Consider the following 27,627-nt stretch of genomic DNA (forward strand, 5'->3'; position numbering starts at 1 on the left):
ACACTTTGTATACCTCGTACACATGCGGCTCCGCTCCATACACACATGGCTCAGCTCCGTACACTGTGTATACGCGTGGCTCCGCTCCGTACACCTCGTAGACACGTGGCTTTGCTCCGTACACCTTGTACACACGTGACTCCGCTCTGTACACCTCGTAGACATGCGGCTCCGCTCCGCACACCTTGTACACATGCAGCTCCGCACACCTCGTATATGCGCGGCTCAGCTCCGCACACCTTGTATACACGTGCCTCAGCTCCGCACACCTCGTAAATGTGCGGCTCCGCTTTGCACACCTCGCACACGCGCGGCTCCACTCTGTACACCTCGCACACGCGTGGCTCCGCTCCGTACACCTCATACACATGCAGCTTCACTCCGTACACCTCGTACACATGCGGCTGGCTCCGCTCCATACACCTCGTACACGTGGCTCTGCTCCGTACATCTCGCACACGCCCAGCTCTGCTCCGTACACCTCGCGCACGCCCAGCTCTGCTCCGTACACCTCGCGCACACATACGGCTCCACTCCGTACACCTCATACACACGCGGCTCCGTACACACACGGCTGGCTCTGCTACGTACACCACGTACACACATGCAGCTCCGCTCTGTACATCTCGTACACACATGGCTCCGCTCTGTACACCTTGAACACACGCAGCCACGCTCCATACCCCTTGTACACACATGGCTCCACTCTGTAAACCTTGTACACATGCGGCTTTGCTCCATACACCTCGTACACAAGCAGCTCTGCTCCATAAACACACGACTCAGCTCCATACATTTTGTACACCTCGTACATGTGCGGCTCTGCTCCATACACACACGGCTCAGCTCTGCGCACGACTCCGCTCCGTACACCTTGCAGATGCGTGGCTCCGCTCCGTACACCTCGTAGATGTGCGGCTCCGCTCCACACACCTCATACACACGCAGCTCTGCTCCGTATACCGCATAGATGTGCGGCTCCACTTTGCACAACTCGCACACGCGCAGTTCAGCTCCGCACACCTCGTACACGCTCGATTCAGCTCCACACACCTCGTACACATGTGGCTCCGCTTTGCACACCTCACACATGCACGACTCCGCTTCATACACCTCTCACACACGCGGCTCCGCTCCATACACCTCGCACACGCTCAGCTCCGCTCCATACACCTCGTAGACGTGTGGCTCCGCTCCACACACCTCGTACACGCGCGGCTCCGCTCCGTATACGTCATAGACGTGCGGCTTTGCTTTGCACACCTCGCACACGCGCAGTTCAGCTCCACACACCTTGTACACGCGCTGCTCAGCTCCGCACACCTCGTACACATGTGGCTCCGCTTTGCACACCTCGCACATGCGTGATTCCACTCCGTACACCTCGCACACGCGCAGCTCCGCTCCATACACCTCGCACATGCGCGGCTCTACTCTGTACACCACGCACACGCGCGGCTCTGCACCGTACCCCTCGGCCATGCATGGCCCCTGATCATGTGACCACTGACTCCTCCCCTCCTGTGACCTCATCACAGGTCCTGTGCGCACAGAGCAGGGATTTATCAGTGAGGGGATGCAGTGGCCGGTAAGTCTGTCTGGCAGGGCGAGAATGGGGTCGGTGCATGGGGGGGCGTGGCGCTATGGTGGCGGATCACAGTGGGGCAATTTACCCTGGGCTGGTGGGCCCCCCACACCACTGGGCCCTGGGCTACCACCCAGATTGACCTCATTATAATCCGCCACTTGCTGTCACCTCCTCCTACTCCTGTTCAGCGAAGATCCTTAGGTTCCCTCACTGTGGCTGCTGTTAGGCCCACGGCCACAGCGCTTCCCCAGACCAAATCTGCCCATTGTGACACTTACTGCTCCTTCAGTGCCCAGCCGTCCGGTATCCCAGGCCTCCTCTAGTCAGTGCCTTCCTGACCTGCAGCTATCCTCTAAGGGCCAACCCCCTCCGAGTCTCCGTTTCTCTCCTCTCTCTTTTCCTGAGCTCTTCCTTCCTCCGTCTTCTCCTGAGCTCTTCTCTCTGTTGTCGCCTCCTGTGTGTCTGCCCTGCCCCTGGGACTCTTCATCATTTTATCTCCTCATCCTGGAAATCCCCTTCCCAGTGCCGTAACTCCGCCCACCATGACTCTGCAGTTTCCCTAGCCTAAAGTTTGCTGTTGAGTCCTTTTCTCACTACTCTTGTGGCCAAAACCCGGTACTACACCATCTTTTACATTTTCCCTGTTTATCAGACAGGTCCATAGGTCAGTCCACCCCCTACACAGTCACCCACGGTAACGGGTCCCGGTTACGGACTATCTTGTTTCTTGGCTGCGATCTGGAGGATCCTATTTACTTTCTGTCGCTGACTATTAAAAGAGACTTTGCTTTGATCTTTCCTGGGTCACTGCCTGTCTGTCACACTGCACCAACCCACTGCACTACATATGGTTGGAAAATGCAGGCAGAGTGAACTGAGGCATACCCCGAAGCATGCCGCATGTCACTGATTAAGCCAGCAACGCTTCAGCTCAAGCCTGCTGACAAAATGGAGGAGCTGTTGAAGCAGTTGGTCCTCACTCAGCAATGACAGCAAGAGCAGCAGCAGCTAAAGTTTCAGTGGCAGTAGCAAGAGGTGCTACAGTTGCAGCGGCAGCAGCAGAAATATCAGCAACGGCAGCAGCAAGAGGCACTGCAGTTGCAGCGGCAGCAGCTGGAGCATCAGCAACAGCAGCAGGAACTACATTATCAGCAACAGCAACAGACAACTAACCCGTTGATGCAGCAGATCACGGCTCTGCAAGAGGCATCCAACACCAGTGACCACGTTCCGTTCAGAGGCCTGGTACAAAGTCCGGTCAGCACTGAGGAAGATGATTCCGGAGGATGACATGGAGGCTTTCCTCACTTTCAGCGCAATGCAGAGTGGGAGAGCTTGCCAGTGACCCAGTGGGCTGAAGTGGTGGCCCTCTTCCTGGTGGGAGATGCCCAGAAGGCCTACCTGGACCTCAGTCAGGACGATGCACTGGACTATGAGAAGCTGAGAGGTGAGATCCTTGCCCAACTGAGGGTTAACACATATGTATGTGCACAACGGGTATTCCAGTGGTCTTTTGTGGAGTTGCGTCCTGCCAGTTCTCAGGCATATGACTTACTGCAGCTGGTAAAAAAATGCTGAGACCTTAACTCCTTTCCAGATGGTAGAGAGGGTGGTGGTCAACCATCTGGTGAGGGCTCTGCCAGCAGCCATAAAGTGTTGGGTGGGGCAAGGGGACCCAGACACTCTGGACCAGGTGATTGGACTGATTGAGCGGTATACAGCCACTCAGGACTTTATCCTGGACACTGCTCCACTTTGGCTGTCACGTAAGGCCCTGCCAGACTAGGAGTCTGGGAAAAGTCCATGATCCTCCACGGGGGCCAATCTGGACCGAGCCCATACTGAAGGGGTATCCCGAAGGGAGAGTGACAACAGACCCGGGTCCCCTAAATCGATCCCAAGGTCAACGCGTGCCGCAGCTATAAAGTGTTGGCAGTGCCAAGGGCCCGAGCACGTGACTGCCAACTGCCCCCAAACAAATGAACCCATGGACTGCGGGTATACTCACCAAGTGTCTATGTACAGTCATGGCCAAAAGTTTTGAGAATGACACAAATATTAATTTTTACAAAGTCTACTGCTTCATTTTTTCTAATGGCAATTTGCATATACTCCAGAATATTATAAAGAGTGATCAGCTTATCAGCAATTACTTGCAAAGTCAATATTTGCCTAGAAAATTAACTTTATCCCCCCAAACACATTTCAACATCATTGCAGCCCTGCCTTAAAAGGACCAGCTAACATCGTTTCAGTGATTGCTCCATTAACACAGGTGTGGGTGTTGATGAGGACAGGGCTGGAGATCAATCTGTCATGATTAAGTAAGAATGACACCACTGGACACTTTAAAAGGAGGCTGGTGCTTGGCATCATTGTTTCTCTTCTGTTAACCATGGTTATCTCTAAAGAAACACGAGCAGCCATCATTGCACTGCACAAAAATGGCCTAACAGGGAAGAGTATCGCAGCTAGAAAGATTGCACCTCAGTCAACAGTCTATCGCATCATCAAGAACTTCAAGGAGAGAGGTTCCCTTGTTGCCAAAAAGGCTCCAGGGCGCCCAAGAAAGACCAGCAAGCACCAGGACCGTCTCTTAAAAGTGTTTCAGCTGCGGGATCGGGCTACCAGCAGTGCAGAGCTTGCTCAGGAAAGGCAGCAGGCAGGTGTGAGTGCATCTGCATGCACTGTGAGGCGGAGACTCTTGGAGCAAGGCCTGGTCTCAAGGAGGGCAGCAAAGAAGCCACTTCTCTCCAGAAAAAAACATCATGGACAGACTGATATTCTGCAAGAGGTACAGGGAGTGGACTGCTGAGGACTGGGGTAAAGTCATTTTCTCTGATGAATCCCCTTTTCGATTGTTTGGGACATCTGGAAAACGGCTTATTCGGAGAAGACCAGGTGAGCGCTACCACCAGTCTTGTCTCATGCCAACTGTCAAGCATCCTGAAACCATTCATGTGTGGGGTTGCTTCTCAGCCAAGGGAATGGGCTCTCTCTCAGTCTTGCCTAAAAACACAGCCATGAATAAAGAATGGTACCAGAATGTCCTCCAAAAGCAACTTCTCCCAACCGTCCAAGAGCAGTTTGGCGATCAACAATGCCTTTTTCAACATGATGAAGCACCTTGCCATAAAGCAAAGGTGATAACTAAATGGCTCAGGGAACAAAACATAGAGATTTTGGGACCATGGCCTGGAAACTCCCCAGATCTTAATCCCATTGAGAACTTGTGGTCAATCATCAAGAGACGGGTGGACAAACAAAAACCTTCAAATTCAGACAAAATAAAAGCATTGATTTTGCAAGAATGGACTGCTATCAGTCAGGATTTGATCCAGAAGTTGATTGAGAGCATGCCAGGGAGAATTGCTGAGGTCCTGAAGAAGAAGGGTCAACACTGCAAATATTGACTTGCTGCATTAACGTATTCTAACTGTCAATATAACCTTTTGTTACTCATAATATGATTGCAATTATATTTCTGTATGTGATAAAAACATATGACAAACACACATAAAAACCAGAGGGCAGCAGATCATGTGAAAATATAATATTTGTGTCATTCTCAAAACTTTTGGCCATGACTGTATGCTCAGCCTGTCTGCACTGCCACTACAGGCACTGCTGGTACTGTGCATGGTACTCGTCAACGGGTACCAGTCGGATGCTCTCTTGGACTCGGGGAGCTTAGTGACTCTGGTTCATGGGTCCCTTGTTGCTGGGGTCAACCCCATGGACGGAAAGTGGGTTGGTATGCATACATGGGGAACTCCATGAATACCCAACCACGGAGGTTACGTTTTCCACCCCGTGTGCAGAAGTAAGACATTTGGTGGGAGTGGTAAAGGGACTGTATTGGAAAGGGACTTGCCCTTTTTCTGGTCCTTGTGGGAGACCAGGGTTAACCATCCCAAGGTAAATGCTATTCCGGGTGTAGAACCCAAAGATCTTGAGTCACCTGCTGTAGGGGTCGCCAACATAGGGACAGAGTGTAACCCCGATAATGCACTCCCACTGTCTCAATACACTGCTGTGCACATCTTGGGGGACACATAACGACCCTCGCCACTAACACCGGTCACTGCCTCACGCTATCCAAAGACCACTGACAAACTCTGTTACTGGACAGGCCACTCGACTACCTTTCTTTGGCAGCCGCACAGCGGTAAGTCTTGTAGATGAGTGACCTCTTCTCCTCTTCTTCCACCTTAACATCACACACAGTACGAACCTCAGAGGTGGCACCCCAATCACCCTTGTTTCCCCCCCATGTCAAAAATTTGCAAACGTCCAACTGACTGTTGGGAACCACAGATGGGGCAATCTGCAGAACTGTTCATACATTCTATGCCATAGGTGTTACAGAACCCCTCAGCACCCCGAATAGGAGATGCATGTATGATAGGTGCAATGTGAGATGCATACCCCTAATGTAGCAACCAACCGGCTGCGACCCCTGGGCAGAGGTAAACGAGATATCCCACTTCTGACCTCCCCCACCTTTGTAAATCCCACGGTAAATGATCGGGAGTCGCCGGCCACCTGTGGCTATTGTAATGTACGTCTGGCGTCTTCATTGGAGCTTGTTATCTACTGGCCCACCACATATTGATTGTCCTGTCCTCTGTATGTATATATATTCTGAGACCGGTGAGTAAAATGTTGCCACACTGGAAATATGTGGAGAAGCAGTGATCTTTTATATGTTGCCATGTTATAAAGCCTTTCGAGCCAGCGTCCTTCATCCAGAAGTGAGGAAAAGCAGAGTGGACCTCCTGAGACACGGTGTGGTAATGTAAGAGGTATTACAGCACAGAAGACCCCGTTACAATAGGCATCAGAGGTCTGCTCCAAAGAACTCCAGAATCCAGAGGAGGAAAGCATTCACACCGATGCCCAAAATTTTTTCATGTTGGATCCAGGGCCGGAGAAAGTAGGGTCTGTGCAGAATTCAGACCCTCATCACCAGACATTAACCACCAAGAGTGGAGGCGATCCAATTGAGATTCGGATACCAGAGGCACATAAGAAAACAGAGAGGAAGACGATGAGGTTGTAGATCCCACTTGGTGTGAACCCAGAGGTATGCAGCTGAGTAGTTCAGCAGAGGAGGTAAAGGAGGAGGAAGATGAGGAGGTTATGCTGCGGCTTACAACACAGACACGAAGTAATGCAAACACGACAAGCACTGCATCTTGAGCCCCAACTCTGGCTGTAGTCAGCACCGGTTGTGAGTGTGCAATTCACAGGGGTGGCTAGGGTTGCACAGCCTGGGTGGTTTTTGAGACCGCAAAGGCTGACCCAACACACATTATCTGTCAAATTTTCAAAAAAAGAATCAGTAGAGGCAAAAATTGCAATAATTTCACAACTACATGCATGAAATGGCACATGCATGGTCAACATGCCTTAGTGTGGGAATCTCACTGCGCTAAAATGCGGACTAGCGTTCCTCTCCAACCGCCGGCCTTCTCATCAACTCCATCTGCTGCATCTTTCTTCTCCGTAACCATGTCAAGTCTTCTCACACAGGTCTCAGACCGCAGAAACTACACTTGTTTACCGCCTACATTCAGGGTGAGTGAGAGCCCTTCAGCTGTTACGGACGTAGACATGACTGCTGCTTTTGTGGCATCAGAGAGGTGCATCAGGACACCACATGGGTGAGGACATTCATAATATGGCACTATAAATGGCACTTTATTGGTTCTTGTGGCTAGTGGGTGTTAGGGGGGAAGCACTTGCATAGGAAACCTGAACACATACTGTCTAAATACACTTTTTCTATCAGCAATTGTTGTAGGGACTCATACAGTTGTGACTTTCAGTAATCGGTATCAGGGGTATCTGTGACGGTTTTCTTTTTTAACCCTTTGTATCCCCAAACCTCCTATGCATTTAAGGAATTGTAACAAGAATTGCCATATATATTAATGTGTGCTATATATGCATGAAATCCAGACTTGATGTGACCCTCTTGTGTTTCTCCACCTGGGATATACACTAATTTTTTACTAATTTTGTATTGTGTTTTGTGTAATTCTCAATAAAATAAATATTTTATACATAAGAAAATGACAGTTTTTTGCATAAAATAGTCCCTTTTTTTCAGGGCATTCAAACTCCAAGTTCTCTGTAGGTTCTATATTATGGGGAGTTGCCCATTGATTATAATATTACTATGTTAAGTGACTTTTTGCAGGTATGATATCTTTTGTTGCACTTGTTTACCCTCTACAGTCAGGGTGAGTGAGAGCCCGTCAGCTGTTATGGAAGTAGACATGACTGCTGCTTTTGTGTCACCTAGCACAATACATCGTTCTCAATCCACCACAACATCTTCGTCTACTTCTTACTCACAGTCCAGCAGTTTGTCTCCATCCTCCAGCCAATCTCAGCACAGCAGCCAGCCCTTGGTCCCGCAGTTGTGGTCTCGTAAAAAAATGTTTCCTCCTACATATGCCAAAGCTAAGTTCTTGAATTCCACCATCTCCAATAAAACGGCCACGGATATGCTGCCTTTCCACCTGGTGGAAACAGATGGTTTCAGAAAGTTAATGGCCATCGCAGTCCCCCAGTGCCAGTTGTACTGCCGCCATTACTTCTCTAAGAAAGCTATTCTCTAACACAACACCATCATATTGCCAACAATATCACCCGTTCCCTGAAAAAATCTATGTCTGCCAGGGTGCATTTCACCACTGACCCCTGCAGGAGCAAATATGGGCAGGGTCGTTAGGGCCGGACTGGGACAAAAAAGCAGCCCTGACACACAAACCCCATCAGCCCATATACTATAACAATCCTCCCATCCCCGATCAGTGGATTTTGCTATATTTTGTGGTGACCTTCAACACTCTTCTTAGGCTATGTGCACACAGTGAATTTTTCATGCGGTTTCACTGCTTTTTTGCCACGCAGAAACGAGCCAAAAATACTATAGAATCCTTATGCAAGCTAATTCAATGACAATCCTGAAGTGCTGTGCACATGATCAGTAATTTTCCTTAGAGTATTTGCAACTAGAGATGAGCGACTTTTTTCTGGTGGAGTCGGGTTTCATGAAACCCGACTTTTGCAAAAGTCGGGTGGAACGAAATCGGCCGATTATCGTGAAAAGTCGAAGGCCGACTGAAACACGAAACCCAATGCAAGTCAATGGGGAAGCAAAGTCAGCAGGGAGTGGAGGACAGGAAACACACCTACAGTGCCCTTTTGAATGCCAAAAACATCAATTCTGATTACTGAAGCTTTTCAACCTTAATTTAATTCATAATACTAGTTACGCACTGAAAAATGGGGGTTATTTGGCTAAATTTGTGGGGGGGGGTAGGGCTGGCTCTAGGTTTTCATGTGCCCTGGGCCAAAGAGCGCCCCTTTAACACATACCACAACTCATGATGCTCCGATACCGCAGAGAAATAGCGGCATAGTACAATGAAAAATACTTCACTTTTTACATCTCATGACTGATATCCATTTTTAATAGCTCCAAAAATGGACAGTATATTACTCCATAGAGTATTATGGCCACCGCATAGTGCGCTATACAGAGTAATGAAGCCCATATATTTCTCCACAAAGAATCATTGGTCCCATACAGTATAATGTTTGAAACAGTATATGATGAGCTCCACATAATGCTACAGTATATGTTGGTCCCCATGGATGAAGCTCCACTGTTTTATGGGCCCAAATAATGCTCCATACATAATGGGTCCCATTTCTAATGCTCTAGTGTATAATGTGCCCTGTAAATGCTGCTCCAGTGTCTGATGTCCACCTTTGGAATGCTCCAGTGTATGGTGGGCCCCATAAATCATTCTCCAGAGTATAGTGCTCCCCAAAAATTGCTGTCCCAACATTGAAAACAATTAAATAAGTCTCCTCGCTATGGAATCCCCGTACTAGTCTGGACTCCTCGTCGTCCCCATCATCCATCTCACTGCACTTGTCTGTTTAGGCAGAGGGCGTACAGACGTGATGTCATTGCGCTCTCTGATCAGACTATCACTGTCAGGAAACGCGGAAGACGTCATGGCGGTGGAGCAGGGAGAGGTAAGTATTTCAACTTTGCAAGTGCTGTGATCCTGAGCAAGCAGGGGGGGCCCACTCATTGGTGACGGCAGTGGCACAGGGCCCCTCTAATAGTACGGCGGTGTGTGGTGGTGTGTCTGACGGCGGGTGGGGTTGGGGGTGGGCCCTCCCGGCCCACCAGAGACACTTTTGCGTACTATGAGGGGCCCTGTGCCAGTGCCGTCGCCCATGAGTATGCCCCCCCACCAGCTCAAGGAACCTGCACTTTCATCTGCACCTTCCTCTTTGTCACCGTGTAAGGTGGTATAGTATGCGGGAAGGGGAACCTGAGTTTCCTCTGGGTCAGATTCTGGCTGTGTAGATTGTGAGGGGAATGTAGAGGTCTGGGTCAATGTACCAGCAGAATCATCTAGCAGTGGCTGGGCATCAGTGTACTTGTGGCATCCCCAGGAGTACGGTCACCATAGTGGCATTACCTTCCTCCTAGGGAATGTGATGTCATGCTTGGGAGCAACGAAGGATCTCTCTAGCAGTTAAACCAACACACAACACATTTCCCACTCCATGCCAGCAGGGAGACCTCTGAACATGACTGCTGAGGAGCTGCTCCCTGTGGTCGGGAGGAGGTAAGTTAGGCCATTCTGTGCAGGGAAGGGGAAGTGTGAGGACGTGAGAAGGGGAGCTGGAGGATGAGCAGAGTTAAGGCTCACTCCTAGCTGGAGCGCATGGTCCGGATTCCGGTCTCCGAGTTTGTAGGGACACTGACGTTCCTGCAGCAGAATCCGAAGGAAGTAGCAGCTGTAAATGCTCTGTACCCAACTGAGGCTCAGAGGCCCCAGCATCGACGTGTGTGAGCCAGAAGGAAAAGGCTACGGCTGCCAGCCATACGAGAAAGTTCCAAAAGAGAGTCAACAGGGGGAACTTCATTGAACTCAGCACTGCGAGTACCTCAGATAAGCGCTAGAATGGAGGCCACACTACCTATCTGCAGAGAGAGAAATCCAAATTGGCTTCCAGGCTGACCAACTCCTTCTCCATCTGTACTCTGGGTCCTGGACAGCACTTAGCAAGTACAGGTAAAGGAACTGCACGACTGTGTCTGTCATCTTTCTCCTGCGCCTGGCGCACGGCTCAGCTACATCCTGCACTGCACACCATCTCCCAACTCTTTCATCTGCCCTGCGACTACGGCCCTACCTGTGCAGGTCTTCTACATCTTAGCCACAACATCTGTCCCACAGAAGCGACACTGCAGCGCTGGTCAATCTAATCAGAAACCAGAGGTGGCGTCACGTATCATTCACCTATAAACATAATTCACCCCTTTGCATGGACGCCTAGGGCCACGGAACGGGTCACCACCACCGTGACACATCCCTGTGAGACACCGGCCCAGTACCGATTAACCCCACTGCCCTGGCTGGCCACTCACACTCCATGTCAGATTCATCTTGGACTGGGGAATTCACGATTTGACTTGATAACCCAGGCATGGTATGATAGAAAGAGCTACATGGACTAATGTGAAGTGTGGCCTGCTGCCTCATTCAGTTTGGGTGGGGGTGCAGGACACAAGGAAAGGGGTTCTTCCTGACCAGGTGCCAGCACTTGACCACTCAGTGCTTGCATTTTTTGAAACTTCAGAAGAGGCGGGCATATTTGATGGAGTCTGTTACGGCAATGAAAGACAAAACTAGTTCCTCATGCTCCGCCTTTAAAAGCGGTTAACCTACTCCCAGAAAAGGTATCATTCCAGGCATTCCGGAGCCAGACCATGATGCAGGCTCAACACCTCCTGCCTTAGCTGCTATTGTGCTTTTGCCACTACCAGCAGATGCACCACAACCATCATCACCAGCTGGCCCCCCGCGCCCACGTCCGCGGCCTCTTCCACCAAATTTCAAAATTTTGCACAAAATAGACACAAAATAACATCAGATATATGGCACTGCATCAGAAATGTACAGCTCTATTCAGTCAAAGGATAATTGTCAATCTCCATATATATTCCATCAGTCACACAGAGACGCTCACAGGCTCAGTATGGATTAGACAAGAATATAAAAAGTAGACAAAGTGTACAGTATCATCAGATAGCAGGTATACACAGCATAGTTTAAACATTAACAATGTACGTCTATATATCAGGAGTAGTGTTGAGCCACCATGCTAGTGTTTTCATTCATCACACAGGAGGCAAGTTCGTCGAATGTTCGTCGAACCCCATTGAAAACAATGGCAGGCAAACACAAACACATACAAACACATAGAAAACAATTACAAAACACCTTAAAAGGTGTCCCAAAGCAGAGAAAATGCTCAGAAGACAAAAATTACATATGGAAAAGGGCAACTACATTTAGAAAAGAGGTGGAGGAATAAAAGGAGGAGGTGGAGGAGACACAGATATAGGCTTGTCATTCCCTTATGAAGTCAAGAAAGGCTGGAATAAAAATGTAAAATACCAACCAAAAAAAATAATTCTGAAATCGAGAAATCGAACACGATCATATACCGTCGGACTTCCCACCAATAAATTATGCCAACTGGCGATCGGGCGGCGTTATTCCCACGAACCTCCAAACAGCGTCCATGAAGGCAAAGTGTTTGCTTTCCGGGGGGCAGTATGATTGCAAAGCTGAACCTTAAAGGAATGTCCAAAAAGGCACCACCAGGAGTGGAGCCTGCGGCTTAATTGGACTCCACCTGGGAAACCACAACCATGCCACCTCAAGAAAAGATGCACATATTGAAAGCTTTGTCGATTGTGTGTGTGTGGTGTGGTATGTTCGTTTGTAGTTGTGCTAGCAATTTGTCAGCTTTATTCCGTTAACGAACGAGACTCCGGCATGCCCCCGCGGTACGCGTCAAGCTTACTAGAGGGATACGCGAGGCTCTGGCACTATCATGGTCTATCATGGCGTTACATGTCCGGGGCTGCATGCGCGCTACACTGAAAGGACCAGCTTTTGTCGCTTACAGGTGCAGATAACCAGCAGAACACCGTTAGTGATGGTGATCTGTGATTCCAATTATTCCCCACGAACGATGATTTCCCAGTAAGTGCAGATCAACCGCAATTCCTGAATTAGGCCTAACCGGCATTCCTGAAAAAATGCAAAAAATTACGTGTCCAAACCACAGTTGCTGTAGCTTGCTTAACAGCTCGGCAGCCGTTCTCAGGCCCAGTATGGATTCGACAAGAATGTAGAAAGTTGAGAAAGGGTACAGTATCACCGGATAACAGGTATATATGTAGCATAGTTTACACATTAAAAATCTATGTCTATATATCAGGAGGCAGGCTCCGACGGTCTCAAGCCCTGTATGGATTAGACGTGATTGGACAAAGGTGAGAAAGGGTAATGTATCACCGGATTACAGGTATGTATAGCATAGTTTACACATTAAAAAAAACCTATGTCTATAGATCAGGAGGCAGGCTCAGATGGTCTCAGGCCCAGTATGGATTTGACCAGCTTGTACAAAGTTGAGAAAGGGTACATTATCACTGGATAGCATGTATATATAGCATAGTTTAAATATTTATATGTATATACCAATGGCGCTAAAGCGTACACCCATAGAACACAAAGCAGCAAGTAATAAGACAACACACCACTCAAGTTGTCTCCATAAAATAATAATAATAAATAAACCTGATAGAAACTTGCGCTAATTAAATGTGTCTTGGTTAAATAAAGATATCTTATGAAGAAATCTATTACCTTTACTGAAGCTAAAAACTGGCGAGGCAGGGAAAAGGGTCTTCAGAATGCAGGGTGGATTTCCAGGTCCTTTCCCAATAATACTCCCCGACACAGGTATATAAAAAGTTACTGGAGCTAAAGGGTGCTACCTCCTAGCATGCCGCCGTCCCGGCCGGTGACTGGCGCGCAGCTGGAGGTGTATATCGGCAGGCTGTAAGAGTACCAGCCGCCGCTTGCAAAAGCAGGCCTGCAAGGTCCAAAAAAGCTGTAGGACCTTGCGTGACGTCACAGTCACGTGATAGATCACGTGACAGGCAAGAAAGCCCTATGGGGCGCTGATGGGGCCAGAAAGCAATGGCAAATCCTACGCGTTGCGGAATTCACTGATTCCTTCTTCAGGGATGGCCCCCTAGAGCAAGAGGAACCCTTATATAGCCTCCAGTATATAGCAATGGAGCATTATACTATGCATTATCTGATGGATAAAAGAAGTATCAAATAGTTAAAAGAAGTATCAGGAAAGGTAATTTTATCCATCAGATGTCCAGGGTGGAAAGTAAATGGATATTTGAATTGAATACTCTGATCCCAAACGGTTTAAATAGCGAGATTGAGCTATTTGCTTTTAATGCATAGTATAATGCTCCATTGCTATATACTATATTCAAATCACTATATCAAGCGCTCAGGTATATTCTGAAGACAGAGCAAAAGAGATCAACTGATCAGAGACAAAATGGGGATTCAGCCCAGTCCCAGCCAGGGCTGGCTGAACACAAAAACTAAGTAAACCAGACAAAAACTCATATGAACAATAGCAGAGAAAACTTAGCTTTAGGAATGCAGGAACCAAACTGGAAACCAGGAGCCACAGTCAGGAAAAATCACCAGCAAGAAACTAGGGAGTCGGCTGCCTTAAATCCAATCAGAAACTCCTGATGTCCAATCGCAGTCCTCTTCCTCAGGTGGCCGGTCTCCGCCATTTAGATCAGCTTCACTACCTCCCTTCACCAACAGAGGGAGTCCAGATAGAGAACTCACTACTCCTCTGTCAGCACAGCCAGCTCCATAACCTCACCAGAAGCCAGAGGCAAACCCGAAAATGAGCTCACAACAGTACCCCCCCCTTGAGGAGGGGTCACCGAACCCTCATCCACGCCACTGGGCCGATCAGGATGGGCCCGATGAAAAGCATGAACCAATCTATCGGCATGAATATCAGAGACGAGAATCCAGTATTTTCTCTACCTCATATTCCACATTACCTTCAACCAATACAGGGTCAGGAGGTGCAGCCATAGAAACTACTGGCTCAACATATCTCTTCAACAGCGACTTATGAAACACATTATGGATCTTAAACGTAAGAGGAAGAGCCAATCGAAAAGAAACCGGATTTAGAATCTCCAAAATTTTGTAAGGTCCAATAAATCTTGGCTTGAACTTTGGAGAAGCCACCTTCATAGAGATATTCTTTGATGACAACCAAACCATATCACCCACTTTAAACCGGGGACCAATGGTCCTATGCCGGTTAGAAAACCGCTGGGCCTTTTCCTGGGAGAGAGACAACTTATCCACTACTTGGTGTCACGTCGCCACCAGACTTGGGGCCTGCTGTTCCGGTCGCGGCCACTAGGAGGCGCCGGACCGCCACTTCATCATCAGACTCAGGGACGGCTGTTCCTGCCTCGGCCACTGGGAGGGGCCGTGGTTCCGTCACATCAGACTCAGGGCCTACTGTCCCGGCTTTAGCCTCTAGGAGGCGCCGGTCTGTCACATTGCCTTTAAATTCGGGGTCTGCTGTTCCGGTCACGGTCACTAGGAGGCACCATGGCTCGCCCGTGTGTTATGGTGCTGACAGAGTAAGGGCACCTGCGCAGGCATCTGATGGACACAGGCTCCGCCCCTCTGTCAGTCATCAGAAGGTTACTGCATCATCATCTGGCCTGGTCCTGGGGGCGGTACTGATGACATCATCAGTCCAGGAACTTGTGAGGGGTGACCTGATCCCTCAAATACCTTGGGACTGGTCTTGCAAGCCGCCGGATATATTCTTGGTGATTGACCATTGTTTGACTCTGACCTCAGCCTGGATTTCTGACCCCTCTATTGCCTGACGATTTTGTACTTCTGCTATTCTCCCAGTTTGTGACCTTGGCCTGGATATTCTGACTCTGCTACTGCCTAACGATTCTGTACCTCTGCCGTCCTCCTGGTTTTTGACTCTGACCTTGGCCTGAATTTGACTCTGCTATTGCCTGCCGTTTCTTGTACTTCTGCTGTCTGCCCGGTTGACTCGGATTCCCAACTACGCTTTTGGTCCCGTTTTTTAACCCCTCTCTGATGACTGTCCTGCTCTGGCCTCTGCTCATATTCAGACAGCTACCTCCTGGGCTCTGTTGTAAATCCAGATCCCTGTATAGGGGTAAAGGGTATCAGTGTTTCTCGGGGTGTTGTTTGGCTGCAGCCCAGAACCGCAGACAGACGTCACATTATCAGGCCACAAAATAAAACTGCTTCTTATGTATATTCCTAACATATGTAAAGGCAGTTTCCCTGAACTTTTTTTTTCCTTTCTCCTGACTGAGCTGATTTTTGGCCTGAACACCTGTTGCACTGCACTGCCTGGAAGACCACTCTCATTTTCCTGCACAAGCATGCTGCAGTCTGGAATCTTCAGGGAGAGAGCTATACGTCAGAGATCCATGCTCCTGGGACGTCGCCCTCTGGGCAACCACTCTGGCTATGGTTGTCCAGAGGCTCAGGTATTGCCCGCAGATGTGGCGAAAGTGTTATTACCAATCTCAGTTTTATTTGGTCAGAAAACTCTCTGTTTAAACGCATATGTGGATAGTGGGTCTGAAGGAAATTTTATGGATTCTTTGACTGCTAGGGATCTGGGTGTACCATTACTAAAACTTAACACCCCTATTAAAACCACGGCTATTAATGGCACATCTATTATTCAGGAGGGGGTTAAGTTTGTTACTGCCCAAGTTGCTATGTCTGTGGGAGCATTACATACTGAGCTTGTGTCATTTTTTTGTGATGGACAATTTATCCTCTGCAGTTATTCTGGGTATGCCATGGCTACGCCAGCACAATCCTATCATCGACTGGCACTTGGGTGATGTTGTACGCTGGAGTCCACAGTGTCAGGAAAATTGCATATCCTTAGCAGTAAACCAAGTTAAGGTTAAAACCCCCTGCATACCGTTTGCCTTCAGAGATTTTGAGGATGTCTTTTCTATTGCAGAATCTGAAAAGCTACCCCCTCACAGAGAGTATGATTGCCCCATAGACCTGATTCTGGGTGCCCGTCTCCCAAAAGGAAGAATATTTAATCTCTCGGTTCCAGAGCGTCAGGCTATGAACGAGTACATAGCAGATAGCTTAAAAAAAGGGTTTATTAGACCGTCCAGTTCACCAGTTGGAGGTGGCTTCTTCTTTGTAGAAAAGAAAGATGGTGGTCTCAGACCCTGCATTGATTACCGGGAATTGAATGCAATCACCATAAAGAACCAGTATCCGCTTCCACTCATCCCTGATCTTTTTAATCAGTTAATGGGAGCCCGTTGGTTTACTAAACTTGACCTCCGGGGGACATACAATCTAGTCCGCATAAGAAACAGTGATGAGTGGAAAACGGCCTTTAATACTGTACACCTCTTGGCCACTTTGAGTATCTTGTAATGCCGTTCGGACTCAGTAACGCACCTGCCGTATTCCAGCACTTTGTAAATGACATTTACAGGGACATTTGTGGGGTGTATGTCGTCGTGTATTTAGATGACATTTTGATTTACTCTGCTGACCCTGTGACACATGCTCAGCACGTTCGCTCTGTACTGCAGAGACTGCGAGAACACTCCCTGTTTGCTAAACTGGAGAAATGTGTTGTTTTTTTTTGCAGAGGAGGTACAATTTTTAGGATACATGGTTTCAAGCAAAGGCTTCCGTATGGATTCTGCCAAGATCCAACCTATTAAAGCTTGGGTGCAACCCAAGTCACTAAAAGCGCTGCAGCGATTTTTAGGGTTTGCAAACTATTACCGAAAATTCATCAGGGGTTTCTCCGAAATTGCTAAATCACTCACGGATTTGAACTGAAAAGGTGCAGACGTGACCAATTGGAACCCTGAGGCAATTCAGGCTTTTGCTACGTTAAAAGAGTGCTTTGTAGCAAACCCAGTTTTGGTTCAGCCTGATCTGGACCGCCCGTATATCGTAGAGGTGGATGCCTCTGAGATCAGAGTGGGAGCAGTGCTGTCGCAAGGCACTGCATCACTCACTCAGCTTCGCCCATGTGCCTTTTTCTCCCGCAAATTCTCTGCCACTGAGAAAAATTACGATATAGGTAATCGGGAGTTATTGGCGATCAAATGGGCCTTCGAGGAATGGCGCCACTTCCTCGAAGGCGCCAAACATAAGATCACTGTGATTACAGATCACAAGAATCTGACTTACCTGGAGTCAGCTAAAAGATTAAATCCTAGACAAGCGAGGTGGGCCTTGTTCTTCTCTAGGTTTGATTTTTTAATCACCTTTCGTCCTGGTACTAAAAATGTGAGGGCTTATGCTCTCTCTCGAAGTTTCTGCCCCTCACAGGCTGAGGACTCGGAGCCAGTTCCAATACTGGCCAATGGGATTGTTATGTCGGCCGTGTCTCTGGACCTTCTGGAGGAGATCCGTAGATCCCCAGAACCAGCCCCTGATTCGACGCCCCCCCAGAAATTGTTTGTTCCAGTGCCATTTCGCCTACAAGTTCTGAAGGAGTGGCACGACTCTGTCCTGGCAGGCCATCCGGGTGTCAATAATACCGCCAGACTTGTGACTAGGAATTTTTGGTGGCCAACGGTAGTTAAGGACTGTAAGGATTATGTACTAGCTTGTGAAATCTGTGCTCGCGCCAAGTCCCCTCATAATCGGCCTGCCAGCTGGCTCCAGTCCTTGCCCGCTCCAGAGAGTCCATGGACCCACATCTCTCCATGGACTTCGCTACTGACCTACCACCCTCAGAAGGGAAGACATGTATCTGGGTGGTGGTGGACAGGTTCAGTAAGCAATGTCATTTCGTTCCCCTCTCTGGATTACCTAATTCAGAAACTTTGAGTAAGTTGTTTATTGTTCATGTAATACGACTGCATGGCGCTCCAGAGAATATCGTGTCCGACCGAGGTACCCAGTTTGTTTCTAAATTTTGGAGGACATTCTGCAAACGTATTGGTATTGAATTAACCTTCTCCTCCGCTTACCACCCTGAGACCAATGGTCAAACGGAGCGTACCAACCAGGCTCTAGAGCAACATCTTCGCTGCTATGTCTCGGAACATCAGTCCGATTGGGCGGAACATCTCCCATTAGCTGAATTCGTTCTAAATAACCAATGCCAGGAATCTATCAAAACCACCCCGTTCTTCTGCAATCATGGTTTGCACCCACATTTTGGTTCATTTTCGGCCAAGATGTCAGAGCTCCCGGGCGTAGAGAATTCCACACGTCACTTAAGGACAATCTGGTCGGAGGTGAACACAAACTTGAAAGGGTCCCAGGTCAGGCAGGCTTCGGCCGCAAATAAACGGAGGTCCACGGAGCCGCACCTAGGAGTTGGGGACAAAGTTTGGCTGTCTACCAAAAACATTAAGCTTAAGGTGCCATCTGCCAAACTGGGCCCCAGGTTTATTGGTCCCTATGAGATTTTAGAGGTAATTAATTCGGTAGCCTTTCGTTTAAAGCTCCTGCAGTCGTTTAAAATACCTAATGTTTTCCACAAATCCCTCCTCAAGGTGTACCGCTCCCCAATTCATCCTGTCCAGTCCCCTCCTCCTCCAGTTTTCGTCAAGGTTGCCTTAGAGTACGAAGTCCAGGGTATCCTTGATTCCCATTTAGTGAGAAAGTCTGTGCAATATTTGGTGCATTGGAAGGGCTACGGCCCAGAGGAGATGTCCTGGGTCCCCGCTAGTGACATCCATGCCAAGTGGTTGATTAGAAGGTTTCACCTCCTTCACCTTGACAAACCGGGTTTTGAGGGTCCGGAGGCCCCTCTTGGAGGGGGTACTGTCATGTCGCCGCCAGACTTGGGGCCTGCTGTTCCGGTCGCGGCCACTAGGAGGCGCCGGACCGCCACTTCGTCATCAGACTCAGGGACAGCTGTTCCTGCCTCGGCCACTGGGAGGGGCCGTGGCTCCATCACATCAGACTCAGGGCCTACTGTCACGGCTTTAGCCTCTAGGAGGTGCCGGTCTGTCACGTTGACTTTAAATTCGGGGTTTGCTGTTCCGGTCGCGGTCACTAGGAGGCGCCATGGCTCGCACGTGAGTTATGGTTCTGACAGAGTAAGGGCACCTGCGCAGGCATCTGGTGGACGCAAGCTCCACCCCTCTGTCAGTCATCAGAAGGTTACTGCATCATCATTTGGCCTGGGCCTGGGGGCGGTACTGATGACATCATCAGTCCAGGAACCTGTGAGGGGTGACCTGATCCCTCAAATACCTTGGGACTAGTCTTGCAAGCTGCCGGATATATTCTTGGTTCCCCTGTGCGCTACTTGGTGATTGACTATTGTTTGACTCTGACCTCAGCCTGGATTTCTGACCCCTCTATTGCCTGACGATTTTGTACTTCTGCTATTCTCCCAGTTTGTGACCTTGGCCTGGATATTCTGACTCTGCTACTGCCTAACGATTCTGTACCTCTGCCGTCCTCCTGGTTTTCGACTCTGACCTTGGCCTGAATTTGACTCTGCTATTGCCTGCCGTTTCTTGTACTTCTGCTGTCTGCCCGGTTAAGACTCGGATTCCCGACTATGCTTTTGGTCCCGTTTTTTAACCCCTCTCTGACGACCGTCCTGCTCTGGCCGCTGCTCATATTCAGACAGTACCTCCTGGGCTCTGTTGTAAATCCAGATCCCTGTATAGGGGTAAAGGGTATCAGTGTTTCTCGGGGTGTTGTCTGGCTGCAGCCCAGAACCGCAGACGGACGTCACACTTGGTCCCAAATCTGCTGCATTCTCTCTACCACAGTGTCAACACCTGGGCAGGCTGAAGATTCCACTTGCCCTGAAGAAAATCGAGGATGAAACCCAAAGTTTCAGAAAAAGGACGACATCAAAGTGGCAGAACTAGCTCTATTATTTAAAGCGAATTCGGCCAAGGGCAAAAATGAAACCCAATCATCCTGATCAGCAGATATAAAACATCTCAAATAGGACTCCAAAGTCTGGTTTGTTCTCTCCGTCTGCCCATTGGTCTGAGGGTGAAATAGAGTGGAGAAGGACAACTGAATTCCCAGCTTGTAACAAAAGGCTTTCCAGAATCTGGAAACAAACTGAACTCCTCTGTCCGATACAATGTTCTCAGGAATCCTATGCAACCGAACCACCTGCTGTAAAAACAAGGGTACCAACTCTGAGGAAGATGGCAAATTTGGGAGTGCTACAAGATGGAACATCTTGGAGAATCTATCACAAATCACCCAGATAACAGTCATTCTCTGAGAGACAGGAAGATCAGAATTAAAATCCATTGAAATATGGGTCCATGGCCTCTTAAGCACTGGCAAGGCCATCAACAACCCACTAGAGCGAGAACAGGGTTTAGACTGGGAACAAGTCCCACAGGACTGCACAAAATTCCTGTCATCATGAGATAAGGCGGGCCACCAAAAAGACCGACTCACCAAATCTCTGGTACCAAAAATACCTGGATGACCAGCCAATGCGGAGCAATGAACTTCAGACATCACTCTCTTCTTCCACTGGTAAGGAACATACAATTTTCCCATATGACAACGCTCAGGTTTGTCCTCCTGGAATTCTTCCAGAGCACGTCTCAAATCGGGCGAGATGACAGAAAGAACCACCCCCTCACCTAGGATGGTAGTAGGCTTGGTCATAATAGGAGAATCAGCAAAGAAATTCCTAGAAAGGGCGTCTGCCTTAACATTCTTAGTGCCCGGAAGAAAGGAGACCACAAAATCAAAACGCGTAAAAAACAAGGCCCACCTAGCCTGTCTAGGATTCAAGCATTTGGCTGACTCTAGGTAAATCAAATTCTTGTGGTTAGTGAGGACCACAACTTGATGTCTAGCTCCCTCCAACCAATGTCTCCACTCCTCAAATGCCCATTTCATGGCTAACAATTCCCGATTCCCCACATCATAGTTGCGTTCAGATGGGGAGAACTTTCGGGAAAAGAAGGCACAGGGATTCATTTTAGACGTCACCGGATCTTTTTGGGACAAAACAGCTCCTGCACCAATCTCTGAAGCGTCTACCTCCACCTGAAAAGGAAGTGAGACATCAGGGTGCCGCAAAATCGGAGCAGAAGTGAACCTCCACTTCAGCTCCTGAAAGGCCGAAACAGCCTCTGAAGACCAATTCAGCACCCTTCTTAGTTAAATCAGTCAATGGTTTAGCAATACCAGAAAAATTAGCTATAAATTTACGATAAAAATTAGCAAAACCCAAAAACATCTGGAGAGCCTTCAAAGAAGTGGGCTGAACCCAATCATAAATGGCCTGTACCTTGGCCGGGTCCATTTCAATAGTTGACGGAGACAAAATAAATCCCAAAAATGAAATCCTCTGTACACCAAAAAGGCACTTCGATCCCTTAACATACAAGGAATTCTCCCTCAAAATCCGGAACACAGTCCGAACATGTTCCACATGAGAATCCCAATACCTGGAAAAGATCAAAATATCATCCAGATAGATGATCAAAAACTTATCCACAAAGTCTCGGAAAATATCATTCATGAAGGATTGGAAGACAGAAGGGGCATTAGTGAGCCCAAAAGGCATCACCAGGTACTCAAAATGTCCCTCCGGAGTATTAAACTCCGTCTTCCATTCATCCCCATGCTTGATGCGAATAAGATTATACGCCCCCCTGAGGTCAAGCTTAGTAACCAGCAAGCACCTTTAACTCTGAAGAATAAATCAGTAATCAGGGGTAACGGATACTGAAATTTAACCGTAATTTTGTTGAGGGAACGATAGTCAATACAAGGCCTTAATGAACCATCCTTCTTGGCCATGAAAAAAAACCCAGCACCTAAGGGCGAAGAGGATGGTCTAATATGACCCTTCTCCAACGACTCCTTAATATAAGATCGCATAGCCTCGTGTTCGGGTACAGATAAATTGAAAAGTCGACTCTTGGGAAATTTACACCCAGGTCTCAGCTCAATTGCACAGTCATAACTCCTATGAGGAAGCAAAGACGCAGACTTGCTTTCACTAAATACATCATAAAAATCAGCCAAATAGTCAGGAACATCATGCGACTGGGGAGAGGTGGAGAAAACAGGCGTGTCACCAACAGCACACCGACAACCCCAACTCACCACAGACACAGATTTCCAATCCAAAACCGGATTATGGATTTGCAACCAGGGAAAACCCAGAACAATGGTATCATGTAAATTATGCAACACCAAAAATCTGCAATTTTCTTGGTGGTCTGGGGTGACCCGCATTATCACCTGGGTCCAAAACTGAGTTTTATTCTTCGCCAAAGGAGGAGCATCAATACCCCTCAAAGGAATATGCGTCCGCAGAGGTGTCATAGGAAAACCACAACGTTTAGCAAAATCCAAGTCCATTAGATTCAAGGCCGCTCCTGAATGCACAAAATCCTTCGCGGAAAATGTGGATAAGGAGCAGATCAGAGTAATTGCCAAAAGAAACTTAGGTTGTACACCACCCACAGCAAATGTGTGTGCAAAACATTTCTCTCGTTTAGGGCAGACAGAAATAACATGGGAGGCATCTACACAGAAAAAACACAGCTTATTACGCCTTCTAAACTCCTGATGTTGCGCCCTAGACAAAACTCCATCACATGGCATAGGTTCAGACATTTGTTCAAAATGTGGCAGCACCTCCCGTGTAGTCTTGCGTTCACGTAAACGCCGATCAACTTGAATGGCTAATGACATAGAATCGTCAAGACCAGAGGGAACAAGAAATCCCACCATAATATCTTTTAAAGTTTTAGACAAACCCTTCCGAAAGAGAGCTGCCAATGCACTATCATTCCATGTAGTAAGGACCGCCCACTTTCGGAATTTGTGACAGTATAACTCTGCAGGATCCTGACCCTGGTTCAATGCCAATAGAGCTCTCTCAGCTTGATCAATAGCATTAGGTTCATCATATAACAACCCCAAGGCTTGCAAAAATGCATCCACATTAGCCAAAACAGGCTCTTCAGGTGTCAAAGAAAACGCCCAATCCTGGGGATCGCCGCTCAGCAAGGAGATGACAATTTTAACCTGCTGCGCAGAGCTCCCCGATGAGTTAGGCTTCAAGGCAAGAAATAATTTACAATTATTCTTAAAATTCAAAAATTTAGACCGCGCGACCGGAAATAGCGGTCCCGAACCGGAAGTGTCGCGCGCCGTTGTCAAGACACCAACGACGCCAGCCAGCGTCGGCGTCATGCCGGAGGAGGAGCCACAAGGATCCACCAACGCATAGAGACGCCGAAAGCAGGCGGGTGCAGGAGGGTCGTGACAAACAGGCGCGTACAGGTCGGGAGAGCTAATCACATAGGGAATGAATGAATACATATAATTACAAATACACCATAGTGACTTAAATGTGAAACTGGATGAAAGCATCATATATGGGAAATTAATGCAAAAAATATACAAAAAATATATATACAACAATATACCACATATATATAAGAAAAAGAAGGATTGAGAGAAAAATCTTGCATACATATATACTAATAGAACAAAAATATTCAAATATTCAATAGCAAAGTAGACGTGTGTGTGTGTGTGTATATATATATATATATATATATATATATATATATCTCAATCGCTTCTTCATCAACGCTTCCAACACTGGTCATAGGACGTAGTTCCTCATGTTGTCGGAAAAGCTGCTGATCCAATACACATCCAGCACATATACGCCATCATCATGATGATAATTTACTAAAACATAAAATCAAAAATTAAAATATGGACAACACAGAACGTGAGCGTTCTCACTGAAACAGAACAGTGTGGTCAAAGGAATGGGGGAAAACTAATATGTTCATTCAATCCAGATGGATGGACAGTACCAAGTGTCCAAATCCACCTGGATTCCAACTGGGCCAACCTTTTAGACGTGTCTCCACCACGAATACCAACATTCAACATATCAATGCCTCTAACTCTGAGAAGACTACCATTGCAGCCATGGAACCTCCTAAAATGATGGGGGATGGTTTTTAGCGATGAGGGGTCCTCAGCGGACACCGCTGCCTCAATCCCCAATACGTGCTCATGTACACATTTTTTAAGCTGTCTAGTGGTCATGCCCACGTATATCAAATTACATGGGCAAACCGCATAGTAGATCACGCTTCGACTCTCACATGTAGTATATTTTTTAATTTTATATTCACGAGAACCATCTTGGCTCGTGAATACCTCAATGCGGTCCATATTGGGGCAGGCCACGCAGTGTCCACAAGAGGAACTCCCACACCTCCTAGCCATCCGATCCAAAAACGTATCATACCCGTATAGTGACTACTAACAAATGTATCATGTAGGTTCCTGGATCTCCTAGCCGCAATGGCAGCCCTCTCAGGGAGGAACCTAGACAATACCGGGTCAGCCTTCAAAATATGCCAAGATTTATCCAATATTCACCTCATATGAGAAAAATGTGAGTGAAAGTTGGTAACAAATCTAATTTTATTTGTCTCATCCTTAGATTTCTTCCTACACAGGAGCACATCTCTCGATGAATGTCTGGCCCTGTTGAATGCTCGTTTAATCCTTCTGTTACTATACCCACGTTCAGACAGTCTTAATTTTAGGTCATCACTCTGTCTAAAGAAATCCTCATTGGTGGAACACAATCTGCGTAATCTCAGAAATTGACCCATTGGAACAGTTTGGATCATGTGGCCAGGATGGGAAGAGGTCGCATGCAATAACATATTCGTGGAAGTTGGCTTCCTAAATATGTTAGTCTGTATTTCACCCCTAGCGTCTTTCTTCAAAGTGACGTCCAAAAATTCAATCGTCACAGGATCGAATTTATATGTGATAAAATTATTCAATCCATTAATATTCAGTGACTTCATGAAAGTATGGAGATCGTCACTTGTACCCTGCCAGATGAGTAGTATGTCATCGATGTACCGCGTCCAAGAGAGGACGCGGCACATCGGCGATGACCCATCAGGCAGGGAGAGGTCTCTCTCCCACAGCCCCAAGAACAGGTTAGCATACGCAGGGGCGAAAGACACCCCCATAGCTGTCCCCTGGAGCTGAAGGGAGAAAGACCCCTTAAATATGAAGAAATTATGAGTTAACGTAAAGGTTAATAATTCCAAAATCAGTTCCCTGATGTCACCCTGCAGATTTGACATATTAAGGAAAAATGATGTAGCATGAATGCCATCTTCATGCCTGATACTGGTGTATAGAGACTCAACGTCTTCTGTCACCAATATCATATCATCCTCCAATTGGAGTCCATCAACCCGCCTAAGTAATTCACCTCTATCTTTCAAAAATGATGGCAACCCCTCCACAAGCGGTTGCAGTTTGGAGTCTATCCACCGATTGACATGTTCAAGATAATTACCTCTCCCTGAAATAATGGGGCGACCTGGGGGTGTCTGCGCGTCCTTGTTTATCTTAGGTAATAAATAAAACGTAGAAATAGTTGGTTCAGATACAATTAAAGCACTAGCCAACTCCTTAGATATTACACCAGCCTCCTTAACTCTATTAATAATCGTAGAGAGCTGTGTGGAGTAGGCTGACAAGGGGTTAAAAGTTAATTTCTTATAACATTTTATTATCAAGTTGTCTAAAGGCCTCACGCTCATAGAGCACTTTCGGCCAAACAACCACGTTACCCCCCTTGTCCGCCGGCTTAAACACAACATCATCAAGATCCTGTAGGGCGCGCAGGCGTCCCCGCTCCTCTCTGGTCAAGTTGTCGCCATGGATATATCGTGGAATCTCAAGAATCTCCCTACTCACAATTTGTACGAAAAGGTCCACTTCGGACATGAAGATAGAGGAGGGAATTTCCTAGACCTGGGACATATCGATGGTGGTACCTTACCTCCTTCAGGGGTGACATGTTCGGTGGATAGTTCCTCCAAAGTATGCAGCGCTATTTGCTCTTCTTCTGTAGGGAATAATTTGGAGAAGTTGCCATCAAAAAAATATTTTTTGAAGATAAGGGAACGGGCAAAAAGATGTAGATCTTTTACTGCCAAAAATGCGTCAAAAGGTGTGGCGGGTGAAAATGAAAGCCCCTTCTCCAAAATAGCCAAATCAACATCGGTAAACATATGTGAACTCAAATTAATTACCTTATTATTATGTTTGGTGACATCAGGAGACCGATGTTGTCGTCTATACGGATGAAAGCCACGTCCATGTTGGTTACGTCTGACCTTTCCTGACCTAGTGGCCATAGAAGATCCAGAAATATCTGATACATCACTCATAGAGGATATGGATGTTTGGGACGAACCACGTCCCATTCGATTTCCCTGTGGACTCGGCTTTCTCCATAGATAGACAGAATTATTCTCATAATCTTGTCGGTCACGATTAATTTTATTCAACTGGGTTCCTTTTTGGAAGTGCATTGAGCAGCAAGGTGGTGTGCTGGTAAAAGGGGGAAAAAAAAAAAAAAAACTCTTTTAAATCTTCTTCCTGAGCGAGTGTGAACGAGCTGAGTGTGACCTGAGCGTAAGTGCGAACTGTGGTAAGTGTGTGACTTGAAATTCAGTGACTTTAGATTCAGGGAGTTTCCAAGGGAGGTCTTACTGAATTGCTGTTATATTAATACTTTTTTTTTTTTTTTTTTAATTTATTTTTGCTTATCTTATTGTCTGGTGCAATCCCCATTAGGATGTGCTCCACTATTGCCAATGCCATCCAGTGCACGTCTTGCCGCATGTATGAAATCCTTCGTGATAATATATATGAATCTAATGAAAATGTAGAGTCCCTGTGGGTAGAGATAAGGGGAGGGGGGAAAAATAATAAATTACTGATAGGGGTTTGTTATAAATCTCCAAAAATAATGGAAGCTACAGAGAATATCCTCATAAAGCAAATAGATGAAGCAGCGACTCAAGGAGAAGTCATTATTATGGGGGACTTCAACTACCCTGAAATACATTGGGGAACCGAAACCTGCAGTTCCAGCAAGGGTAATAGGTTTCTGACAACGATGAGAGACAATTACCTTTCACAACTGGTTCAGGACCCAACAAGAGGGGGGGCAATGCTAGACCT

The sequence above is a fragment of the Dendrobates tinctorius genome, unplaced genomic scaffold (assembly GCF_039654945.1).
Source record: "Dendrobates tinctorius isolate UK_male_01 unplaced genomic scaffold, ASM3965494v1 ptg000120l, whole genome shotgun sequence".
Taxonomy (NCBI): domain Eukaryota; kingdom Metazoa; phylum Chordata; class Amphibia; order Anura; family Dendrobatidae; genus Dendrobates; species Dendrobates tinctorius.